The sequence below is a fragment of the Sus scrofa genome, chromosome 1 (assembly GCF_054392235.1).
Source record: "Sus scrofa isolate SSC_HxYL_T2T_F1_AM1 chromosome 1, Sscrofa_HxYL_maternal_Yorkshire_Landrace_v2.0, whole genome shotgun sequence".
Classification (NCBI taxonomy): domain Eukaryota; kingdom Metazoa; phylum Chordata; class Mammalia; order Artiodactyla; family Suidae; genus Sus; species Sus scrofa.
The window spans coordinates 138,062,397-138,084,923 of NC_139383.1; the positions used below are offsets into that span (position 1 = coordinate 138,062,397).

The 22,527-nt window shown below is 41.6% G+C and overlaps 1 protein-coding gene, 1 long non-coding RNA gene and 2 pseudogenes across 17 annotated transcripts in view; all 4 read right to left on the bottom strand.

The window, feature by feature from the left end:
- LOC146406392 (uncharacterized) overlaps positions 1-19,516 on the bottom strand; it is a 28,637-nt gene extending 9,121 nt beyond the window's left edge. The window contains exon 1 of the long non-coding RNA XR_014814495.1: positions 19,261-19,516. This is a non-coding gene — a long non-coding RNA (uncharacterized LOC146406392). The remainder of the gene's footprint in view (positions 1-19,260) is intronic.
- STARD9 (StAR related lipid transfer domain containing 9) overlaps positions 1-22,527 on the bottom strand; it is a 151,585-nt gene that overhangs the window by 106,800 nt on the left and 22,258 nt on the right. The window lies entirely within an intron of this gene.
- Positions 410-1,067, bottom strand: LOC146406393 (importin subunit alpha-1 pseudogene; annotated as a pseudogene).
- On the bottom strand, positions 1,110-2,183 carry LOC102161038 (importin subunit alpha-1-like; annotated as a pseudogene).

Here is a 22,527-nt window from a genome sequence, read left to right on the forward strand (position 1 = left end):
TCCACACAGAAATAAGAAACCCACTGAGAAAAGCCATTTACAGTGACCATTTACAGTCCTGATGGGGAGACAGCTATTTTTCAGTTTTTCTGGAGGAATGTCAAGTCCTCTTTCCTTAAGACAAATGAACCTGTGCCTAGAGAGCAACTTTGAAGTTAACAATGATGCCAGATTTGGAAGAATTCTAGAGACTCATTGAAAGGAGAAACTTCATATATAGTATATACAGTTTAGAACTGTTCAAGTACAGTTTCCTTATAAAAGTGCTACAGGAGCTCCCACTGTGGTGAAATGGGATCCGCAGCATCTTGGGAGCACTGGGACACAGGTTCGATTGCCCACCCGGCACAGTGAGTTATGGATCCGGCATTGCCACAGCTGTGGCTTAGATATGATCACTGGCCTGGGAGCTCCACATGCCACGGGGCAGTCAAAAAAAAAAAAAAGGTGCTACAACAACAAATCACATTTAAAGAGTTCTCAGTAGAGAAATAGACAAACCACACAGTACATGTTTAGTATAACAAATTCATGCCTCAGCTGTACAGCCTAAAAGTTAATGGTCCCAGGAATGCCATCCTGAACTTGGAACAGCTTTCAGAGGTAGTTTCTGGAATAATATTTTGATATTCTTCTTCCTCTATGGTAAACATTTCTCAATCAAGCTTAATGAAGCTTTGTATACAGACTCATTTTCACAGTTTTATAAAGATTTTATTTTGTCCAAACTACTATATTCTTTAGTTACACCAAGTGTCTCAGTTCCACCTAGCTTCTCAGCAGCCTGGAAGATATCCGAAATGGCATCCAGAATAACCAGGGTAATTTTACTATTGTTTATAGCTAAGAGGTTCATGAACGATTCTGTTATGCCACAATAAACGATCTGTTACATGATCTATTCAACTGTTCCACCACTTTTATAGTCAGTCACAGGCCAAAGAGCTTCCTTTTGTGTCTTAGTCTGCCTTTGCAAGAATGCCTAAGAGGAATGGGACTAATCCATGATTCACAACTTGCTGTATCTAGTGCTGGCAGCCAGCTACAATATTTAACATTGTCCACATATCTGCTAATAGTTCTGGAGCATCATGATGCAAAGGACAAACTTAAGTAGGAAGAATTTGCTCAACAGCCTCTAAGAGGGGTGCACAACTCTTGTTGCAACCAAAGTCTGAAAGTGTCCAGGTAAGGTGTTACAAGTACCCACATGCTGGGAGTTCCCGTTGTGGCGCAGTGGTTAACGAATCTGACTAGGAACCATGAGGTCGCGGGTTCGGTCCCTGCCCTTGCTCAGTGGGTTAACGATCCGGCGTTGCCGTGAGCTGTGGTGTAGGCTGCAGACGCGGCTCGGATCCCGCGTTGCTGTGGCTCTGGTGTAGGCCGGTGGCTACAGCTCCGATTCAACCCCTAACCTGGGAACCTCCATATGCCGCGGAAGCGGCCCAAGAGATAGCAACAACAACAACAACAACAACAAAAAAAAAGACAAAAAAAAAAAAAAAAAAACAAGTACCCACATGCTAAAGATGAAATGTTAAGAACTGCAAGAAGACTCACTAGTGGATCAACCACACCATACTTAATAACCAAGTCTTAGAAAAATGAACCATCACCTGCAGTGTTTCCTAGAGCACATACAGCTTCTTCACTGATGTAGTAAGCATGGAAATACCAACAGAGGAATGAATGCTGGGACAGCACCTCCATCTACCATGACCCCAGTCTGTTCTCATGTCCTGGAAGCAATGTTAGTGAGCACCCAAGCAAATTCACACTGAACAGGACTACATTCAGTTCTGCCCAAGAAGGACATAAATTTTGGAATTAAACCAGCCTAGATGATGTTGTCTGTGGGGGGCTGTTTTGCCTAGAGGGCAGTTTCCCAGCAGCTTGAGTAACCTGGAGCTGGCTGTCCAAACTGTTGCTAAGAATGCCTTAGACAGTGTCATCAACAGACCAATTTACAGCACTCTATTCCAGTTTCTCGGCGGTGGAGAAGCAGCAGCACCAGTAAACAAGCTTACAGCTTTCCTTTTCAGCACCTGGTCATCCTTCCTAGCTTTCCTCAGCTCCACATTAACTTGTATTCCTCATGGCCTCATTTCTATACTCTTGTGCCCCTTGTTCTTGAATCTGTTAAAGCAGGCAGCTGGTGAATTAGCATTCTCCTAGATGGACATGGTAATGAGAAAACAGTAGAAAGCTACAGACCTGGCTCAGGTTTCCACAGGAGGCTAAGCAAACCCTATAGCTTCTTAAGAAAATCTGGGGCTAGGAATGGAAGCAAGCTGAGTATTTCTCAGATTTCTAGATATTCTCTAAGGATGTGATTTCCCCTGACTCTACAACCTCCTGGCACACTGTGCCCCAAATGATCTTCCCCACCATCCTGTAAAACACTAGACATTCTCACCATGAGAGTAACGCATCTGAGTCAGCTGTAACTTCATAGTGCCCCCTATTAAAGGCACATGCTACTGGGAAGGATAGAGGGACACACTGTCATGAATAGAAAAGGGATTGGAGAAATCATTCTATGTGGGTAAGATCGTGATCAGGTATCAGAGAAAATAATAAGAGATAACAGTATGTAGCATTTATTACCTGCTAAGCACTCTTCTAAGTACGTTATATTTACTTACTCATTTAGTACTCCCAACAACTCTGAGGTAGGTATCATTATCCCCATTTTACAAATAGATTACTGAAGCACAGAGAGATAAAGAAACTAGCCCAGGATCTAGAGAAATCTGAGAAATAAACCATAATTTTTTGGGCATGACTACAACATGCAGAAGTTCCTGGACCAGGGATTGAACCCAAGCCACAACAGCAACAATATCAAATCCTAAAACCCTGGACCACCAGGGAACTCCAAACCATACTTCTTTTTTTTTTTTTTATCTTTTTAGGGCCGCACCCACGACATATGGAGGTTCCCAGGCTAGGGGTTGAATCAGAGCTGTACGCGCTGGCCTACGTCACACCAACATCAGATCCAAGACATGCCTGCAACCTACACTAGAGCTCACAGCAACGCTGGATCCTTAACCCACTAAGTGATGCCAGAAATCAAACCTACGTCCTCATGGATGCTAGTCACATTTGTTTCCGCTGAGCCACAATGAGAACTCCAAAACCATACTAGGGCCGAACCCATGGCTTATGGAGGTTCCCAGGCTAGGGGTCGAATCAGAGCTGTAGCCGCTAGGCTACACAACCACAACAAGGTGGGATCCTTAACCATTGAGTGAGGCCAGGAAGTGAACCTACATCCTCATGGATACTAGTTAGATTTGTTTTCATTGAGCCACAAGGGGAACTCCTCCAAAACCATACTTTTAATCACTATACTTCACCACCTTTCATCTAGGAAGGAGATGGGGTGTTAAAGAGGAAAGTCTAGGGTCCCTCTGGTATCATACCCTAAAATATACCCTCTCTACTGAATGCAACTCTTTTAACACCTCTATTAAAAGATAAAAAGAGGAGTTCCCATCGTGGCGCAGGGGAAATGAATCTGACTAGGAACCATGAGGTTGCAGGTTCAATCCCTGGCCTTGCTCAGTGGGTTAAGGATCTGGCATTGCCGTGAGCTGTGGTGTAGGTTGAAGACACAGCTCCTATCCCGCATTGCTGTGGCTCTAGGGTAGGCCAGCGGCTACAGCTCAGATTTGACCCCTAGCCTGGGAACATCCATATGCCACGGGTACGGCTCTGGAAAAGACAAAAAGGCCAAAAAAAAAATTTTTTTAATTAATTTAAAATAAATAAGTAATAGAAATTTTCTAAAAGAAAAAAAGTAAAGAAAAAAAATTGCACATAGCAGCAAATACTCATATAGAGGTGATACACATACTCCCGACACAGAGAAACATAAACTCATATTCCCTGAAGGAATAAGGAGAACTGAGTTTTAAGATCACTAAAACACACATCTTTGTTTATACAAGATTTTGCTATTTCTAACAATGCTTTTTTTTTGCTAAGGAATGTTCCCATGGACAGCTGTCCAAGTGGTATGTGAGATCTGGTAGGTCCCATACGCAGCTTTCATACTCTCTGGATATGAGCAAGGAATTCATAGCCAGATAGATGGGTATGTAGCTCTAATGCTTCCCTTCTCCCTGCAAAAAGATGGATTCTATAGACAGGATCCTGTGAGAAAAGATGAAAGATGGATTTACTGGAATAGAATCTGAAGACTCCTGCCATTCCCACAATCACTTCTAAAAAGCCAACCACGAGTGATTCCTTGATCCTAATTTGCCATGTTTTGTCATTTAACCCTGTTTACCAGGCCCCATATGACCAGACCCCAAGCAAAGCAAGCATATTCATATAGGCAAAAGAGAGGCTGTCAACCATTATTAGATGACCCCAAAGAGGAATGCTCATAAGGTTATGGCAAATTGGATAAAGATCAACAGACAGGATCAAATCTCTTGGGGAGCTCTGAATGGGAGAGAGGGAGCTGCCGTTGGCCTCCTACAGTTACTGCTGAATTCTGAGCAGTAATGAATAATGTTCCACTGTCATGTGGGCTGGCTGTGTGACTGCAGTTTCCAGCTTCCTATTTCCTCACATAGCCTCACGTTCATGACCCATCACATGAGACAACCTGATCACCACCCTTCCATGCAGCTTGAAAAAGCCCGATCATGATGGCAAATTCAATTGTCAACAGCAACGAGCACAAAGGAGAATCACTGAGCAGCAGTCACATGACAAGTGTACTTGTTAGCAGTTTGCCCAGCAGCTGGTCGGCACAGAGACAATGAGGACAGGACCATGGAAAATAGTCTGATTAACAGGGGCAAGGAAGTCTTTGTTTATTCACAGGCAGAATCCAGGAGGGATAAGCTGTTTCACTGCCCTCAGGAGAGGATATAAGATAAAGGGACATTGCAGACCCAGGAGAACACCTTCATTCCATCAGACAGAATTTCCAAGAGCTAGGGTATCTGTAACAATTGAGGCAAATCATCTGGAAATCTTTCCATTCCTAATAATTAAAGAACTATAAGACAGGGGTTAGCAAAGTTTTTCTATTAAGAGCCAAATAGCAAATATTTTAGGCTTTGTGGGCCATATGGTCTCTGTCACAACTACCCAACTCTAGCTTTGCAGTAAAAAGCATCCATAAACATTACATAAACAAGTGGGCATGGCTATATTCCAGTAAAACTCTACTAAATCAGGCAGTGCCCAGCTTTGGCCGACGGACCATAGTTTGTCATCCCTAGCTGTAGGGCAAAAGCCCTTTTAAGAGCCAACATCTTCAAAAATAGTTTTGAAGTTTGTGGGTTCCAAAAGGAAAAGAAAAAAGAAGCAAAATTAAAAAGTCCTGCATACATGAACAGCCTTCTGAAATATACTAAAATAATTTATCATCAAAAATAAAGTGGAAATACATGGATAGATCACCTTGACCTATTTTCTTACTGTAACTGATATTGTACCAAAGTTAAAGTCACTCAATAAGCTCAACATCGAAGAGACATCAGTCAGAACAAGCATAGCTGAGTTACAGAAGCAAATCCCCAAAGCATAGTGGCTTAAAACAACAGACATTTATTTTTGGCTCATGCTTCGTGTGGTCAGCAGAGAGTCTTGATGGTTGCAGCTTCTCTGATAGAACTACAGATCTCCAGCGTTACTTATCTTGGTGCCAGAAGGAAAGAGGGCTTTGGAAGATTATGCTCCTGCAACTGAAAGCTCCGACATCATGTCTCCCTAAAATATACTAGACAGAGTTCATCATATGGCCTCACCTCACACAATGAGACCAGGAAGGGAAATTCTAACATGCAAGAGGAGATGAAGAGCCATGAATATTTAGTGAGCAGTATGAATGACTATCATAGTGAAGCCTCAGCCACTTTTACCTCAATGATCATAAAATGAAACTTTCTTATTAAAAAAACATTTCTGATACATTGGTTAGTGAGAAAGTAAGTCAACGTCATTTACATTAAAACTTCAAATTGGAGTTCCCATTGTGGCTCAGTGGGTTAAGGACCCCACACTGCTTCTGTGAGGATGTGGATTCAATCCCTGACGTTGCTCAGTGGGTTGCCACAGGCTGCAGCATAGGCTGTGGCTGTAGCTCTAATTTGACCTCTGGCCTGGGAACATCTATGTGCCACAAGTGTATCCATGAAAAGAAAAAAAAAAAAAAAAAAAGCTTCAAATTGTTTGATTTAGTCTTCTTTAGTGTCTAAGGATTTCATTCTTTTTTTTTTTTTCCTTTTAGGGCCACATCTGTGGCATATGGATGTTCCCAGGCTAGGAGTCGAATCAGATCTGCAGTGGACTGCTTCCACCACAGCCACAGCAATGCCAGATCCAAGCTGCGCCTGGACCTATGCTGCAAGTCTTGGCAATGCCAGATTCTTAACCCACTGAGTAAGGCCAGGAACTGAACCTGCATCTTCATGGATACTAGTTCGGTTCTTAACCCACTGAGCCACAATGGGAACACCTATGTCTAAGGATTTTGCAATAGCAGGACCTGGGGTCAAAATTATGAGTATCAATTCTTGATGTCCACATTGATAGATGCAGAAAATACAGGAGACAGTGTTTACTGACTATGGGACGTAATCAGTAACTGCACGGGGGGCAGGGCTCATCCAGGAAGTTTGGGAGACAGGATACACAGAGCAGTTTTGCCACAGCCCACTCTGGGACCAGGATGTATTTCATCACTCCTTAGTTCCCTACTGCAGTCTTCTGGATCAGCTCTGATGGTATAGGCAGGTGCTGTTAATGTTCTATGCCTATACACATTTGCACTCTTTTATCATTTTCATGCACACCAGGCAGTTAGTGTGCTTTAACTTCCAAAAGTCAGCATCTGTGTCCCTCTGTTTCTTTTTTTGGAGGACTGCCCTCAGGTTACTGGAATTCCTTTTGAGAGCCAGATGTTTTTAGGAGGCAGTCTTTACCAGTGATTGATGAGTGCAGGAAAACTCAATACATTCTCAGTTAGGGAAACTCTATACTCTGTCTTCAGAGCACCTCTGCAGAGCTGCTTGGCGTCCTCCTTCCCTTGCTGCTCTCATTTCCCCACCCAACCTACCACTTGTTTCCCAGCAATACGTCCAGATAAATGACTTTCCCATAATTCTTTATCTCAAGGCCTGTTACTAAGGAAGCCAGACTGGAAACAGCCCAGCCATAGCTCCAGGATGGAAAGGCTACGCAGTGCTACAACAGACAGGGGCCAGGATTTGGACAAAGAACACTCCAAAGTTCCAGCTCTACAACTTATTGGATCACAGCAGTCTTTATCAACCCTTCTAAAATGTAGAAATAATGGTACATACCACAACAATTTTGTGGCAAATACATGCAATGATGACAATACACATGAAAGCACTTTGAAACGAGAACACTACACTGCAAAGTTAGCTCATTTAAGACAGGTGTTTCTCAACTTCTAATCCCTCCCCCAATATGTAATTTGACTATGCTCCCACCTGTCTACAAATAGAAACAAACAGGAAGCAGCGGTTCTTAGAGTTTAGCATACATCATAATCACCTGGAGGACTGTTGAAAAAAGTTTGATGGGCCTTACCCCCAGAATTTTTGATTCAATAGGTATGGGGTAGAGCCATGAATCTGCATTTCTAACAACTTCCCAGGTAGTCTTAACGCTGTTAATTTGGAGACCTTATTTTGAGAAGGAAAACATCAGCCACCTGCATAGGATGAAACTGATAGAAGCTTTCAGTAGTTCTACCTCACCACAGAGGGGATCTCTAGGAGACAAAGACTAAGCTTTAAAAAAAAAACTCATTGTGGGAGTTCCCACTGCAGCTCAGCAGTAACAAAACCGACTAGTATCCATGAGGATGTGGGTTCCATCCTTGGCCCCACTCAGTGGGTTAGACGATCCGGTGCTGCGGTGAGCTGTGGTGTAGGTCACAGACATGGCTTGGATCTGGCTTGTCGGTGGTGTAGGCCAGCAGCTGCAGATCTGACTCAGCCTCTAGCCTGGGAATTTCCATATGCTGCAGGTGCGGCCCAAAAAAGAAAAAAAATTGTGGTATTTTTCTCTCCCATGCCATGGATGTCTTCATCTTGTGAAATAAACATGTGCAAGCAAAGCTGGCTGTAAAGAAAATTCCTGTAGAGGAAACTCTATATCCCATCACAATCCCATACTAATTTGCATTTAGGAAAGAAAGAAAGGAAGAGAGAAAGTGATTCAGAGTTTCCAGTCTAGTGCCATGATAGATGTTAAAGTAACAACTTATTCGCTACGGAAATGTACCTGGTAATTTCCAAAGCACTTTTCACGTATTAATAATGGTGCAGAGGAAACAATCCGACTAGAATCCATGAGGATGCAGGTTCGATCCATGGCCTCAGTACATTGGGGATCCAGAGTTGCCTTGAGCTGTGGTATCGGTCACAGACATGGCTTGGATCTCACGTTGCTGTGGTTGTGGTATAGGCTGGCAGCTGTAGTTCCGATTCAACCCCTAGCCTGGGAACTTCCATATGCCACAAGTGTGGCACTAAAAAAAGAAAAAGGTAATAATAATTTACTCCTCACAATAACCCATGAAGTAAATATTATTATCATCTCCATTTTACAGATGAGGGAATTAAATCAGAGGGAGGTCCAGAAAGTTGCCAAGACTCATACAGTTAGTAAATGTCAGAGGCGGGGATCAAACCTAAGCAGGGTGGCACTACAGTCCATAATCTTGACTAAAAACAACACTGAACAATGGTTTATTGAAAAGAAAAGAAAAAAAAACAAAACAAAAAACGCTTTCCAGTTTACAAAATTCTAATTCTATGACCTTTCTTCTTATTGGTTCCCTTTATATATATACCTTCCATTCCTATGTGGGTCATATGATCAAGAATGGAGCTATGCCAAAGCGCAGGCATACAGCTCCCGAGAAGCTTGCCAGGGTAGTTTTCTCTGCATGTGGGTAATAACTCATAAAGCTGGGTTGTGATACAATCCTACATACAACTAATAAATAGGGCAACTTGAATGGTACCAAAGAGTACACATACTGAAACCGCACTGATCTACTCTATTTTGAAGTGTTCTCCATGACATATCGATCTGTTAAAGAAATGTCCTTTTTCACTTTCAGTGTATTTTATAAATTTAACACAAAGAAAGAACAAACTGAAATGCATTTCTATAGCTAGAAACCAGCCCAGGGCTGGGTGTTAGAAAAAGTTAATAGGACACTGACAGCTGCAAGTCAGAAAAAGAAGGGAAGGTTGAAAACAAAGTCTGGCAGTGCTGTGTCTGGCCTGCCTACCCTCTCTTAAATTCAGCTATTAGGTAGCAACATTACTTTGCCTCTCAAGACCTCAGAGCATTCACTGGAAAAAAGCCCCAGGTAAGAACTTTAAAATATATTTTAATAAAGCACAAGTGGGACTTCTGAGGTGCTGGCAACACTCTATTTCATGATCTGAATGCTGGTTATGTGAGTATGCTCAGCTTGTAAAAGTTCAGGTGCATAGAAAATTTGAGGAGTTCCCATCATGGTGCAGCAGAAACGAATCTGACTAGGAACCATGAGGTTGCAGGTTCGATTCCCCTTGTTCAGTGGGTTGAGGATCCTGAGATGCCGTTAGCTATGGTGTAGGCTGCAGACACAGCTCGGACCTGGCATTGCTGTGGCTCTGGCATAGGCCGGCAGCAACAGCTCCAATTCGATCCCTAGCCTAGGAACCTCCATAGGCCCTGGATGCAGCCCAAAAAGCATAAAAAGACAAAAAAAAATAAATAAATTTTTTAAAAAAAGAAAATTTGAGCCGTTCACTTTTTTAATTTTCTATTTTTTGTTTTTTAGAGCCACACCTGTGGCATATGGAAGTTCCCAGGCTAGGGGGCAGAATCAGAGCTGCAGCTACTGGCCTACACCACAGCCACAGCCACATCAGATTGGAGCCATGTCTGTGACCTACACTGCAACTCATGGCAATGCTGGATCCTTAACCCACTAAGTGAAGCTAGGAATCAAACCTACATCCTCATGGATATTAGTAGGGTTCATTATTGCTGAGCCACAACAGGAACTCCAAGCTATTCACTTATAATATGTGCAATTTTTCATATGTATATTTTAATTTAAACAGTTTTTCAAGAGTTCCCCTTAAACAGCAGAAACAAATCTGACTAGCATCCATGAGGATGCAAGTTTGATCCCTGGCCTCGCTCAGTGGGTCAGGAATCTAGCATTGCCGTGAGCTGTGATGTAGGTCACAGATGCAGCTCGGGGTCTACACTGCTGTGGCTCTGGTTTGACCCCCAGCCTGGGAACTTCCACATGCTGTGGGTGTGGCCCTGAAAAGAAAAAAAAAAAAAAAAAAAGTTTCCAAAAGAGTAGTTCTGTTTCCTTACCAGCAAAACATAATGATACGCATCTGCTAAAGAATCTTTACACCACCCGGGTTCTTCTACTGCAGAAGCTTGTTCATGACACAAAGGAGGGGTTGTGAACAGAGGCTGGGGTGACAGTGAGGGCTTCAGAGGCCTTCCTCAACACTGGCCTATTTAGGCAGAGTGACATCACAGCAGGCAAAGAAGAAGAACATTTCCTCAATAGCTTTCAGCTTCCTCTTTGTCCTCATGTCCGCACTCCCTTCTTCCAAAAAGGTCCCCTGTCCACCCCCACCAACAAATTACATTAAAAAACAAAAGTCCCAGGAGTTGAACCCCTAGATTTGGCAATGCCCTGGGTTGACTATCAGAAGGAAACCTGAGCAGGCCCCTATGGTACTAAAGGGATAAAAGAACACCACAGATCTAAGGCACCCACACACGACACACAGTACACACTCAATTACCACTGATTGAGTAAGAGAAAAAATAATCTTTGCACCCCATCCAGAACACACACAATAAATGTATGCTGAATAAAATTCAACAATGAATGTTGTCTAGGTCGTCTCTGTGGGCTGCTTGCATTAATTCCACATATGTGATCTTCAGCCAAGATGAACATCAGCTCAGTATCCTCCATGTAGTGCTGTCTCCACATTTTTTTTAATGTGTTGACCAGGCTCTTTACCACCTTCTCTAATGGGGCCAGGGCAGCAAGCACTCTGAGAGGCAGTCTGTGGGGCATAGCTACTTCAAGTTGTTGGAATTGCTAATACCAATTTTATATAAGAAGAAAACAAGCCTAGAGATTGGAGTTTCTGTTTTTAACTCTCATTCCTGCCTAAGTGGAAAAAGTTTTCCTGCAACCATGCTGCTAGGAGCCAATTTCCTGTTTCTAATATTGTTTAGTCTGAATGGGTCTCAAGAGACTAATCTTAATGTGGGAGAAGCAGATGAGCTGGGCCCCCCCAAGACAGTTCCAACTTCATAGTGGGGCTCCACCAGCCCATGTCATTCTCAGCAATTCAAGGTCTAGTTAAAGAGATCAGTTTTGTGTTGATCTGAACAGCATCTGCATCATGCATCCCCCAGCAGGGGCCTTCCTCCTTCGAGCCATACTTCCCTCCTCAAGCCCTGAAGACTGTGTAGTTTGCAGAGACAGCTGTCTGTTAAAACTAGAAGACCTCTAACCATGCTCGTCTCCTAGCACTCCTTGTGCCTCAGCCCCTTACATCAAGTCGACCCAACCAAATAACAAGGCATGGCTCCAGCCTTAGCCAACAGCCCTGGAACAAAGGTGTTTCTTGGAGTTGTCACAGCCACCTTAATAAAGTGCCACAAAAGACCAAAAAATAAGATGATGGAAGAGAGACCTGACAGTGATGAGCATTCGGCTCAACAATTACTTGCCAGTGATAACTAAGAGATGCTCTGACACAAACATGGATAGCCACTCAGGAACCTGGGACTGATTTTCAATGAAGCATAGTTAATAAGGCTCTAAAAACCCTAACAGAGCTGAGGAACACCTAAGAGATTCATTCCACATAGAAGACACTGAGCAGATGAGGTTCATCTTCGCTGAAAAATAAACACTTTGAAATTAAAGTTGGTGGAATTTAGGACAAAACTAGAAAAAAATGTAGGATTTCATATGATTCAAAAACATATATGAAGATTCTTCTGGGGGAGTTCCCATCGTGGCACAGTGGAAACGAATCTGACTAGGAACCACGAGGTTGCGGGTTCAATCCCTGGCCTTGCTCAGTGGGTTAAGGATCCGGCATTGCCGTGAGCTGTGGTGTAGGTCGCAGACACGGCTCGGATCTGGCGTTGCTATGGCTGTGGTGTAGGCCGGAGGCTAAGGCTCCAATTAGACCCCTAGCCTGGGAACCTCCACATGCCACGGGTTCAATCCTAAAAAGACAAAAAAAAAAAAAAAAGGTTCTTTGGATTCAATCTAGAGCTCCTACATTCACTCTTTCCTTCTACAATATGAAACTGAACACCCCAACGTACAGATGAGAAAGGACCTACTCAGAAAAGAGGTACCAGGCAATACTGAGTTATGCCAAGAAGGAAAGGAGCACACTGGCTAGCAGGGTTAGTACATAGACCCCAGGCTCCTCCATAGGCACGTCTGAACACATTTCATCACTTTTAAAGTCCACTTCAAAACCTCACCCCTGTGGCAGAATTTGCAATGAAGTATGAGCTATTGGATCTAAGAAAGTGGTTGGGTCGATTAGGGCTATTCAGAAGTAAACACCTTGACTGCACCTGTACACAAGCACTTGCGTCAGATTCAAATTTAAAACGGTTGGTGTTCTCCTTAGAGAGAGAGAGGCATCAACAGGGAGGCTTTAAAACCTCGTGTTCCTTGTTATGATTCTTGGGTCCTTTTCTATAGGAAATGTAAAGTTTAACACTCCAGATTTTTCTAATTGCCAGCTAATTCACATCTTCACATCCTATTTCAACTATCAGGGGCAGACACACAGTCAGGAGGAGTTAACACACACAGCAGGTGTAATGGAAAGAGCAAGGGCTTTGGAGGCAGCAGATATAGGTTTCACTCAGGGCTCCACCTCTTTGTAGTGTGGCCCTGGACAAGTTACCCAGCCTCTTTGAACCTCAGTTTTCAAGTCTGTATAATAGAAATGATGATAACTACAGGGCTGCTGTCAAGAGTGAATAACATGACTGAGGAACTCAGTTCAGTACCTGGAACAGAGAAGGTTCTCAACAAGTGGTATTTGCTTTTCTTACTTGCCACTTAAGGGAGTCGGTCACAAGAACATTCTCCAAAATTAAGCACAACTACAGGAGTTCCCATTGTAGCTCAGCAGTAACGAATCTGACTAGTATCCATGAGGATGTGGGTTTGATCCCTGGCTTCACTCAGTGGGCCAGGGATCCAGCGTTGCCATGAACTGTGATGTAGGTAGCAGACTTGGCTTGGATCTGGTGTGGCTGTGTCTGTGACCTAGGCTGGAAGCTGCAGCTCCCAACTCAACCCCTAGCCTAGGAATTTCCATTTGCCATGGGTGCGACCCTAAAAAGACAGAGGAAAAAAAAGCACAGTTTTTCCAAACCCTGAAATCAAATCTCTCAACTGCACAGGAATGTTGTCAGATGCTTACTGAAGGAGGAAGTTGCTTCTATTTTCTCAAAATCTCTAACATGGGAGAAAAGGAAAAGCAGTACCAGCCAGAAACCACTACATGTTTGTGCTTTAAACCATAACACCACCACAAATAAGATGGGGTTAGTTTAATAGGGGAGGAATAGTAAAGCGGGGAAAAAAGTAATTAAGGGTTTCCACTTCCTGTCAGCTCTCATCTGAGAAGAACCACTACCTCCACCAATTGCATGGAAGTCACATTAACTCTTCCTCCTACAACAACTGGGCACATATCCCCAGAAAGCATTTGTACTTTCTCTCACTGCCTAACTACAGAGACAAGAGCTGGGAAATGAAACTACTAACAAAGGAATAATCTCCCACTTTGAGGAAGAGAAGCAAGAAAAACAATTTGGAGCACATGCCTCTGTTTACCTCTTCGCTCCTGGGGACCAGATAGGAGGGGCTATTTGTATACAGATGATCATCTTATGAGTGAGTCCAACCGTTTCTGCTCTGAGACCAACTTCCTAGTGGCTCTGCCTTTTCCAACTTCTAAATACAAACTGAGGATGCCTGGGCACATCCGGTCACCATTTGATTTCAGGCTCCTATTGTGCTCAGTCTATGGCGGGAAGTAAGTCTATAAATAGCTCATATTCCTGTTTCATACTTGAAAAATGAGAAACCATCCACTCTGCCTTTCTTGCAGAGAGAAGAGGTTTTCACTGAACCCAGCTCCCTCATAATGACTGTAAATCAAGTTGTTATGCTAAGTAGCCAGCCTTAAGCAAATGATTCATATACGTATTTCATATGACTAAATGGTATCTAGAATGAAACCTGGAGGGAGTGCCAAGTTAGGATTACTGAATGATTCATGCGGTGCTTTGAAAAGTCACTGATGTTTTTGGAAACCCACCAAGCTGTGTAGTTAAATCCATGTATGTGAAGTACCACCTTTAAGTCAAGAAGAAATTTTCTTCCCAGTTTTTGAAAGCAGAACTACAGGTTTCAACCCCATTCAATCCTAAAAAGAGCAATCATGTTGTGGACTAGATTTTTGACAACTCCCCTATCCACCCCCGACAAAAAAAAAGGCCCACCTCCCTCTTCAAGTTTTTTCAAATGCTTGATTAAAATGTTTATTATGGGAGTTCCCATTGTGGCTCGTCGGAAATGAACCTGACTAGTATCCATGAGGCCTTGCTCACTGGGTTAAGGATCCAGCATTGCCGTGAGCTGTGGTGTAGGTTGCAGACGTGCCTCAGATCCCACCTTGGTGTGGCTGTGGCATAGGCCAGCAGTTGGATCTCCGATTCAACCCCTGGTCTGGGAACCTCCATATGCCACACCTGTGGCCCTAAAAAGCAAAAAATTTTCAAAAAAAATTTTTTAATGTTTGTTATAGGAGTTCCCTGGTGGATTCTTGTTAAGAATCCAGCATTGTCACTGCTGTGGCACAGTGAACTTCCACGTGACACAGGCGTGTCCAAAAATACAAAAACCAAAAAATGTTTATTACAGTATTTACTACACTGTTAAGTAATTACCTCTATGTATCTGTCACTCTCAAGAACTGTTTTTCATGGAAAAGTACAATGTCCAGTTCTTATTGGTTATTTCCAGTGCCTAGCCAAATTCTTGGCATATTTTTCAGTATATGTATGTTGAACGAATGAATGAACATGGCAAAAAAAAAAAAAAATCACATATTATTGACCTAATGAACTTTCACAAATAAAAGACACATCAAATTTAATGTTACTTTAAGGAAGAAGTGAGAAAAAAATGGGGCCAAACAGGTAAAAGCAAATAGAATAAAGGTATAAACAGACTGTTTCCCTTCATTCCCACAACTGCTCAGGATTCTAAAGAAGTTATTTTTGCTGGAAGGCAAGAATTCTTATATATAAGAATCACTGACTAATTAGAGCCAGTGTACAGTGATGACAACCCCTAGCTTCAGAGCCTAGAAAAGAAAATACAAAGTCAAACTCCTGTTCCAGCAATAAGGACACTGGATAGCTAAGACCTATAACTGGAAATGCTCCAAAATGTTTCAGAGTAAATTATCAATTTTTTATTTAGTTTATCTTTAGGATGTAACGGAAAGACTCTTGGACATGTTCTAGAAGCCATAGCATATTATCACCATGCCTGTCAAAGGCACTCACTGCCTTTAGTTTAGGAAACAAATATTAAATTATAATTTGCTCTACTGAGTCCATAGAGCAAATTCCAAACCAATATGGATCATCTGCTGACACCAGACTTGACAGTATACGATTTGTCAGATATAAATCAAACAGTCTCCATCTTTGCAGGGCCCAAAATATGATAGCTGAAATAAAGTTAAAGAATATACTAATAGAAGGAAAATGACACCATCTGTAAATACAGATTTACAAAAGGAAGTGAAGAGCATTAGAACTGGTAACTACATAGGTAAGTACATAAGATTTTTTTATTATTTAAATTCCTTAAAAGATAATTTACTGTTTAAACAAAATTATTGACAATGTACTATGGAGTTCATAACACAGGTAAACAAAATGTATGACTTGATAGTATAAAGGCAGAAAGGAGAGAGAGAAATATTTTAGCGTATCTTATTTTATGTGAGAAGTAGTATATTATCCCTTAAAGAAAGATTGTGATAAGTTAGAAATGTATACTGTATACCCTAAAGCAACTAGTTACAAAGAGCTGTAGCTAATAAACCTACAAAAAAATAAAATGGAATAAAAAACAATCCAAATAAAGGTAGAAAAAATACAAAAATGGAACAGATGGGTCAATTACAAAAAAACAGCAAAATGACTGTCATAATTATATTAGTAATTACTCTAAATGTAAATGGTCTAAATAGCCCAAATTAAAGGTAAAGATGTTCTGATGAGGAAAATAAACAAGAGCCAATTGCATATATGCTGCCTACAAGAAATTCACTGTAAATATAAAGACATAGTTTAAAAATTCATAGTAGCAAATAACATTCACACAGAATTTTACTATATGATCATAAAAAAGTGAGGTAATCATATAGATGGATATGGAAATATCTCCAAGATGTATTAACTGAGTAAATACATGTTAAAACAAGATGCAGAATAACATATGTGTGCTACCATTTTTTTAAAAAAGAAGAACTATACAGGTAGTGGCTCAGTGGTTAACGAATCCGGCTAGGAACCATGAGGTTTCGGGTTCAATCCCTGGCCTTGCTCAGTGAGTCAAGGATCTAGTGTTGCCTGAGCTGTGGTGTAGGTCGCAGGTGTGGCTCGAATCCCGAGTTGCTGTGGCTGTGGCATAGGCTGGCGGCTACAGCTCCGATTAGACCCCTAGCCTGGGAACTTCCATGTGCCGTGGGTGCGGCCCTAGAAAAGACAAAAAAAAAAAAAAAAAAAGGGAAATATATAGCTACATGCTTAGATCTACATAGAATATCAAGGAATATACACAAAAAATTGGTAACAATGTCTCAGAATAGGGGAAAGAGGTAGCTGGAGATAGAAAAGAGATGTAATTTTCACTGTACATCCTTTTGGACTATTTTTCTGCCATGTGCATATGCTACCTATTTTTTAATTAATAAATTACAGTATTTTAGAAGAAAAATATTATTATTAAAGAATTAAGAGCAAAAGCTACTTTCACTGGCAACATACAGAAATCTGTAAAGAGATTTCTTCCTTGGTAAATAAACATCAGAGAATGTAGTAGTAATAATACCAACTGATATTTATTTAATCTTTGTGATTTTTTCAAAGTCCTTTCAAGCCTAATACTTTATTTTGGTCCAACAATATTCCTGTGTGTTGGTAAGTGGGGATTATCACTCCCTCTTGAAAGATAAGAAAACTGAGGCTATTTTTTAATTTTTTTATTTTTTGCTTTTTAGGGCCATACCCACGGCATGTGGAAGTTCCCAGGCTAGGGGTCAAAGTGGAGCTGCAGCTGACGCCCCTATGCCACAAACATAGCAACACAGGATCCAAGCCACATCTGCAACCTACACCAAGCTCACAGCAATGCTGGATCCTTAACCCACTGATGGAGGCTAGGGATCAAACCCAGGTCCTCATGGTTACTCGTAGGGTTCGTTACTGCTGAGCTATGATGGGAACTTCCAACTGAGGCTATGTAAAATCACATAATATAAAGCTTGTTTCACTAGACCACAAGTCATCTAAGTTTACCAGAGATGGCAGATAAGTAAATGGATATGTCAGCATCTAACACAGCTTCCTTCTTGGGTCAGCCAGACCGACAAGTAACATAAATGTCGATTAGGGAATAATCTACATTTTACAGCAAATACACAGTTATCTGGGCCTTAGGAAAAGCAGTAATCAATTCAAAGTTGCATAATTTAAGGTACAAGTTATCATGTACTCTAGAATCTTGTTACTAAAAGTGTAGTCCTCAGCCCAGTAGTGTCTAAGCTCCAACCCAAACCTCTTAAATCTGAATCTGCTTGCCTAATTTTACTACTTTCATGTGCACACATATCTGATGATCTCTTTAAAATGCAGATTTTGATTCAGTACATTTGACTTAGGTTCTGAAGATACACATTTCTAACAAGTTCTAGGCAATACCAAGGTCCACACTTTGAGGAGCAAGGCAGAACCACCCCTAGCTCTCTACACTTGTGTTCCCAAAGAGTAGGCAGCATGTCCTCTTCCTTTCACTAGAAGGTCATATCTGGACATACATAGTCCTTAGTAAAGATCAGTGGGCGCATCCACAAGAAAAAAGCAGTAATGTGCTCATAGAAGGCATTTTTCTACAAGAAATCAGAACACTTCTGGAGTTCCCATTGTGGCTCAGCGGAAATGAATCTGACTAGTAACCATGAGGACGCAGGTTCAATCTCTGGCCTTGCTCAGTGGGTTAAGGATCCCGCATTGCCGTGAGCTGTGGTATAGGTCACAGACAAGGCTTAAATCTGGTGTTGCTATGGCTGTGGTGTAGGCCAGAAGCTATATCTCCTCTTCGACCCCTGGCCTGGGAACCTCTATATGCCTTGGGTGCAGCTCCCCACCACCACCACCACCCCAAAAAAAAAAGAAAAGAAAGAAATCAGAACACATCTACCATTCGGAAACAAAACAGATCTGTATGATGTCCCAGGGCAGACTCTTGACAGAGCAGGAATGATGGAGATAACATGGCCCCAAACCAAAGTTTAGAAACTTTTCCTTTGAAGGCAATGGTGTCTAAGCAATGGGAGTGCACGAAGACACAGTACGGGCACTATAGCCTATTAGAACCTCTAGGAAAAAAATCTTGAATGTGACATTAGATTTGTTCAAAATCTGATCAACAGAAAAGGTATTACATCAAGTGAGGTAAAGCAACTAAGCAAAACTCTGTCTCTGTCATACACACATACACACACACTTCCAATCTGTTTACCTAGCACATGTTGGCATAAAACAGATAAATGGTGAGTGAATGCTATTTCTGTAACCTTGTAACCCAGTATATTCCACCTCCTCCTCTCAAGTAAAATATCTACATGGCCTATATGACATGGCTTGTACCTGCTGGACCCAGCTAAGTATACAGGATGCTCCTGAGGCCACTCTACCACTATACCAGAGAATCTGAGATTAGCCTCCATATCCCCTAGGATTCTGGAGCAGTACAAAGATGGAATTTGGGAGTCTGGCTTCCTGGAACACTTGGAGAGATGGACACGACAGCTACATCCTCTTAGCTTCACCTTGGACTAGCACCACCTAACCCACTGCAACACATTTTGTACATTCTTGCCCTCTAATCTTTGCTTAGACCTCTCCTTTTGACTGAAATGACCTCCCTTGAACTCATGGATAGTGTTATTCCCCAGGATTCCCAAAGTACTTAATGTAAGTACCACTCATTTAACACTTGAATCTTAGTATTGTTGATTATTTTTTATTATTTAAAAATACTTATAAATAAATAAATATAAATATATATTTGATAAATATATTATTGTTATGTTTATTATTCCCATTAAGACTGTAAGCTTTCTGAGGGCAGGAAGCACATCTTATATCACTCCATATTCTCCACAGCACTCAACTTCATTGTGTTACAGATGATGACTGCTTCTTTTTTTTTTTTTTTTTTTTTCTTTTTTGGCCACCCTTTGGCATATGGAGTTCCCAGGCCAGGGATCAGAACCGGATCCTTAACCCTCTGTGCCAGGCTGGTGACTGAACTTGTGTCCCGCGCTCCCTAGATGCTGCCAATCCCATTGCACCACAGCGGAAACTCCAACAGTTGCTTCTTAAATGCTTACTGTATTAGGGAGTTCCTGTCGTGGCGCAGTGAAAATGAATCTAACTAGGAACCATGAGGTTGCAGGTTCAATCCCTGGCCTTGCTCAGTGGGTTAAGGATCTGTGCCGTGAGCTGTGATGTAGGTTGCAGGTGCAGCTCGAATCTGGCATTGCTGTGGCTCTGGCATAGGCCAGTGGCTACAGCTCTGATTAAACCCCTAGCCTGGGAACCTCCATATGCCAGGGGTGCAGCCCTAAAAAGACAAAATAAATAAATAAATACCTACTGAATTAATGAATGAAATGTCACTATGCTAGGAAATGTCGGGTATTCAAAGATAGATTAGGCCTGGTCTGCCTTCAAGGATCACTCAGTCTAAAGTAAAAGCTAAGTCATATACCTAAAGAACATTAATTTTAATTAATACCAAGAGTGTTATAAGAGAGTAACAAGATACCATGAGAATCTAAGGGATGGTGAGAACTTCAAGGAGAAAGTAACATTTTAAGTGGGTCTTGAATAAGCAAATATAACCAATATTTTATAATAACTTGAATGAAATATAACCTATAAAAATTTGAATCACTATGTTGCACACCTGAAACTAATAAAATATTGCAAATCAACTACACCTCAGTAAAAAATAAAGATAATAAAAAATTCTTCAGGAGTTCCCGTCATGGCTCAGTGTTTAACGAATCCAACTAGGAACCATGAGGTTGCAGGTTCGATCCCTGGCCTTGCTCAGCGGGTTAAGGATCCGGCATTGCCATGAGCTGTGGTGTAGGTTGCAGATGCAGCTCAAATCCGGTATTGCTGTGGCTCTGGTGTAGGCCGGCAGCTACAGCTCCAATTAGACCCCTAGCCTGGGAACCTCCATATGCCATGGGTGCGGCCTAGAAAAAGACAAAAAAGACAAAAATAAAAAATTCTTCACTAGATTAAAAAAAAAGAACTAGCAGCATTTGAATGACAGAAAGTGGAGAAGTGAGATATTTTAATGTATTTTAGAAAGAGGAGTCAGCATGACCAAAAGCAGGAGGGAAGTACATGGCATTTGTGGAAAGAGCAAAAACCAAAACAATCAGGATACCCTGAAAAAGAAATGAGAAAGGACTAGTCCTATCCAATTCTAAAAAATAGTAAAACAGAATGGTATGTGCTTTTACGAATGTCTGAAAACTTCTGAAACAGTTTCTGGCACAAGAATGCAAAGAGATCAATGAAACAAAATAGTTTTAAAAGAGACCACATGGGATGGAAATTCTATAAAACTGGATTGTGATGATCATTGTACAACTATAAATGTAATAAATTCATTCAGTGATTTAAAAAAAAAGGAGAGCACAAGTATATATAACAGTTAAGTAAATGATAAAAGTGGCTTTTTCATATCAGTGGAGAAAGGATGGGTGTCAATATGTGTTAATGGGACAGCTGGCTAGCTAAGTGGGGAAAAAAAAATAAAGCTGAAGCTTCACCTCATTTCTTACACCAAAACATTTCTCTCTTTTTTTTTTTTTTTCTTCGTCTTTTTGCCTTTTCTAGGGCCCCTCACATGGCATATGGAGGTTCCCAGACTAGGGGGTCCAATCAGAGCTGTGGCCACCGGCCTACACCACAGCCACAGCAACATGGGATCCAAGCCGAGTCTGCGACCTACACCACAGCTCACGGCAATGCCGGATCCTTAACCCACTGAGCAAGGCCAGGGATTGAACCTGAAACCTCATGGTTCCTAGTCAGATTTGTTAACCACTGCGCCACAACAGAAACTCCCCAAAACATTTCAAAGGGAACAAATTTTTAACTATTAAGAAGAAAAATTCATTAGCATGCCAGAAAAAAATAATGGCAAATATTTTCATAATCTTAGAAAGGAAGGCCTTTCTAAGCTTAACATACCGGGAAGCCATAAAGATCAATAAATTTGGAGTTCACATTGTGGCTCAGTGGTAACGAACCCGACTGGTATCCACGAGGATGTGGGTTCAATACCTGGGCCCTCTCGTTGGGTTAAGGATCTAGCATTGCCACGAGCTGTGTGTGGCATAAGTTGCAGATGAGGCTCAGATCGACGGCAGCTGCGGCTCTAATTCAAACTCTACCCTGGGAATTTCCATATGCCGCAAGTACAGCCCTAAAAAGCAAAAAAAAAAAAAAAAAAAAAAATACATTTGATTACATTTAAGCACACATGTGCACACACAGAGAGACTCAGGGAAAAAATTATCATAAACAGAATCATAACAAAAATTAATAGAGGAGTTGCCATTGTGGCTCAGCAGTAGCAAACCCAACTAGTATCCATGAAGACTTAGGTTCAATTCCTAGCCTCTCTCAGTGGGTTAAGGATCCAGCGTTGCTGTGAGCTGTGGTGTAGGTCGCAGACCAGGCTTGGATCCTGAGTTGCTGTGGCTGTGGCTGTGGCATAGGCTGGTGGCTGCAGCTCCAATTTGACCCCTAGCCTGGTAACTTCCATATGCTGTGGGTGCAGCCCTCAAAAGACATTAACAAAAAAAAAAGTAAATAGGGGAAACATTTGCAACATCTTTGACATGGATCAATTTCCTTAATATTCTAACTGGTCTTAAAAATAAGAAAAAGATGACTAATACAATAGAAAAATGGGAAAAATATATGAACATATAATTTATGGGAAAGAAAAGATACAGCTGGCCAAGAAACATACAAAGATGCTCAATCTCAATTACAGTAAGAGTCAAAAATAAGACTATTTCTATCTAT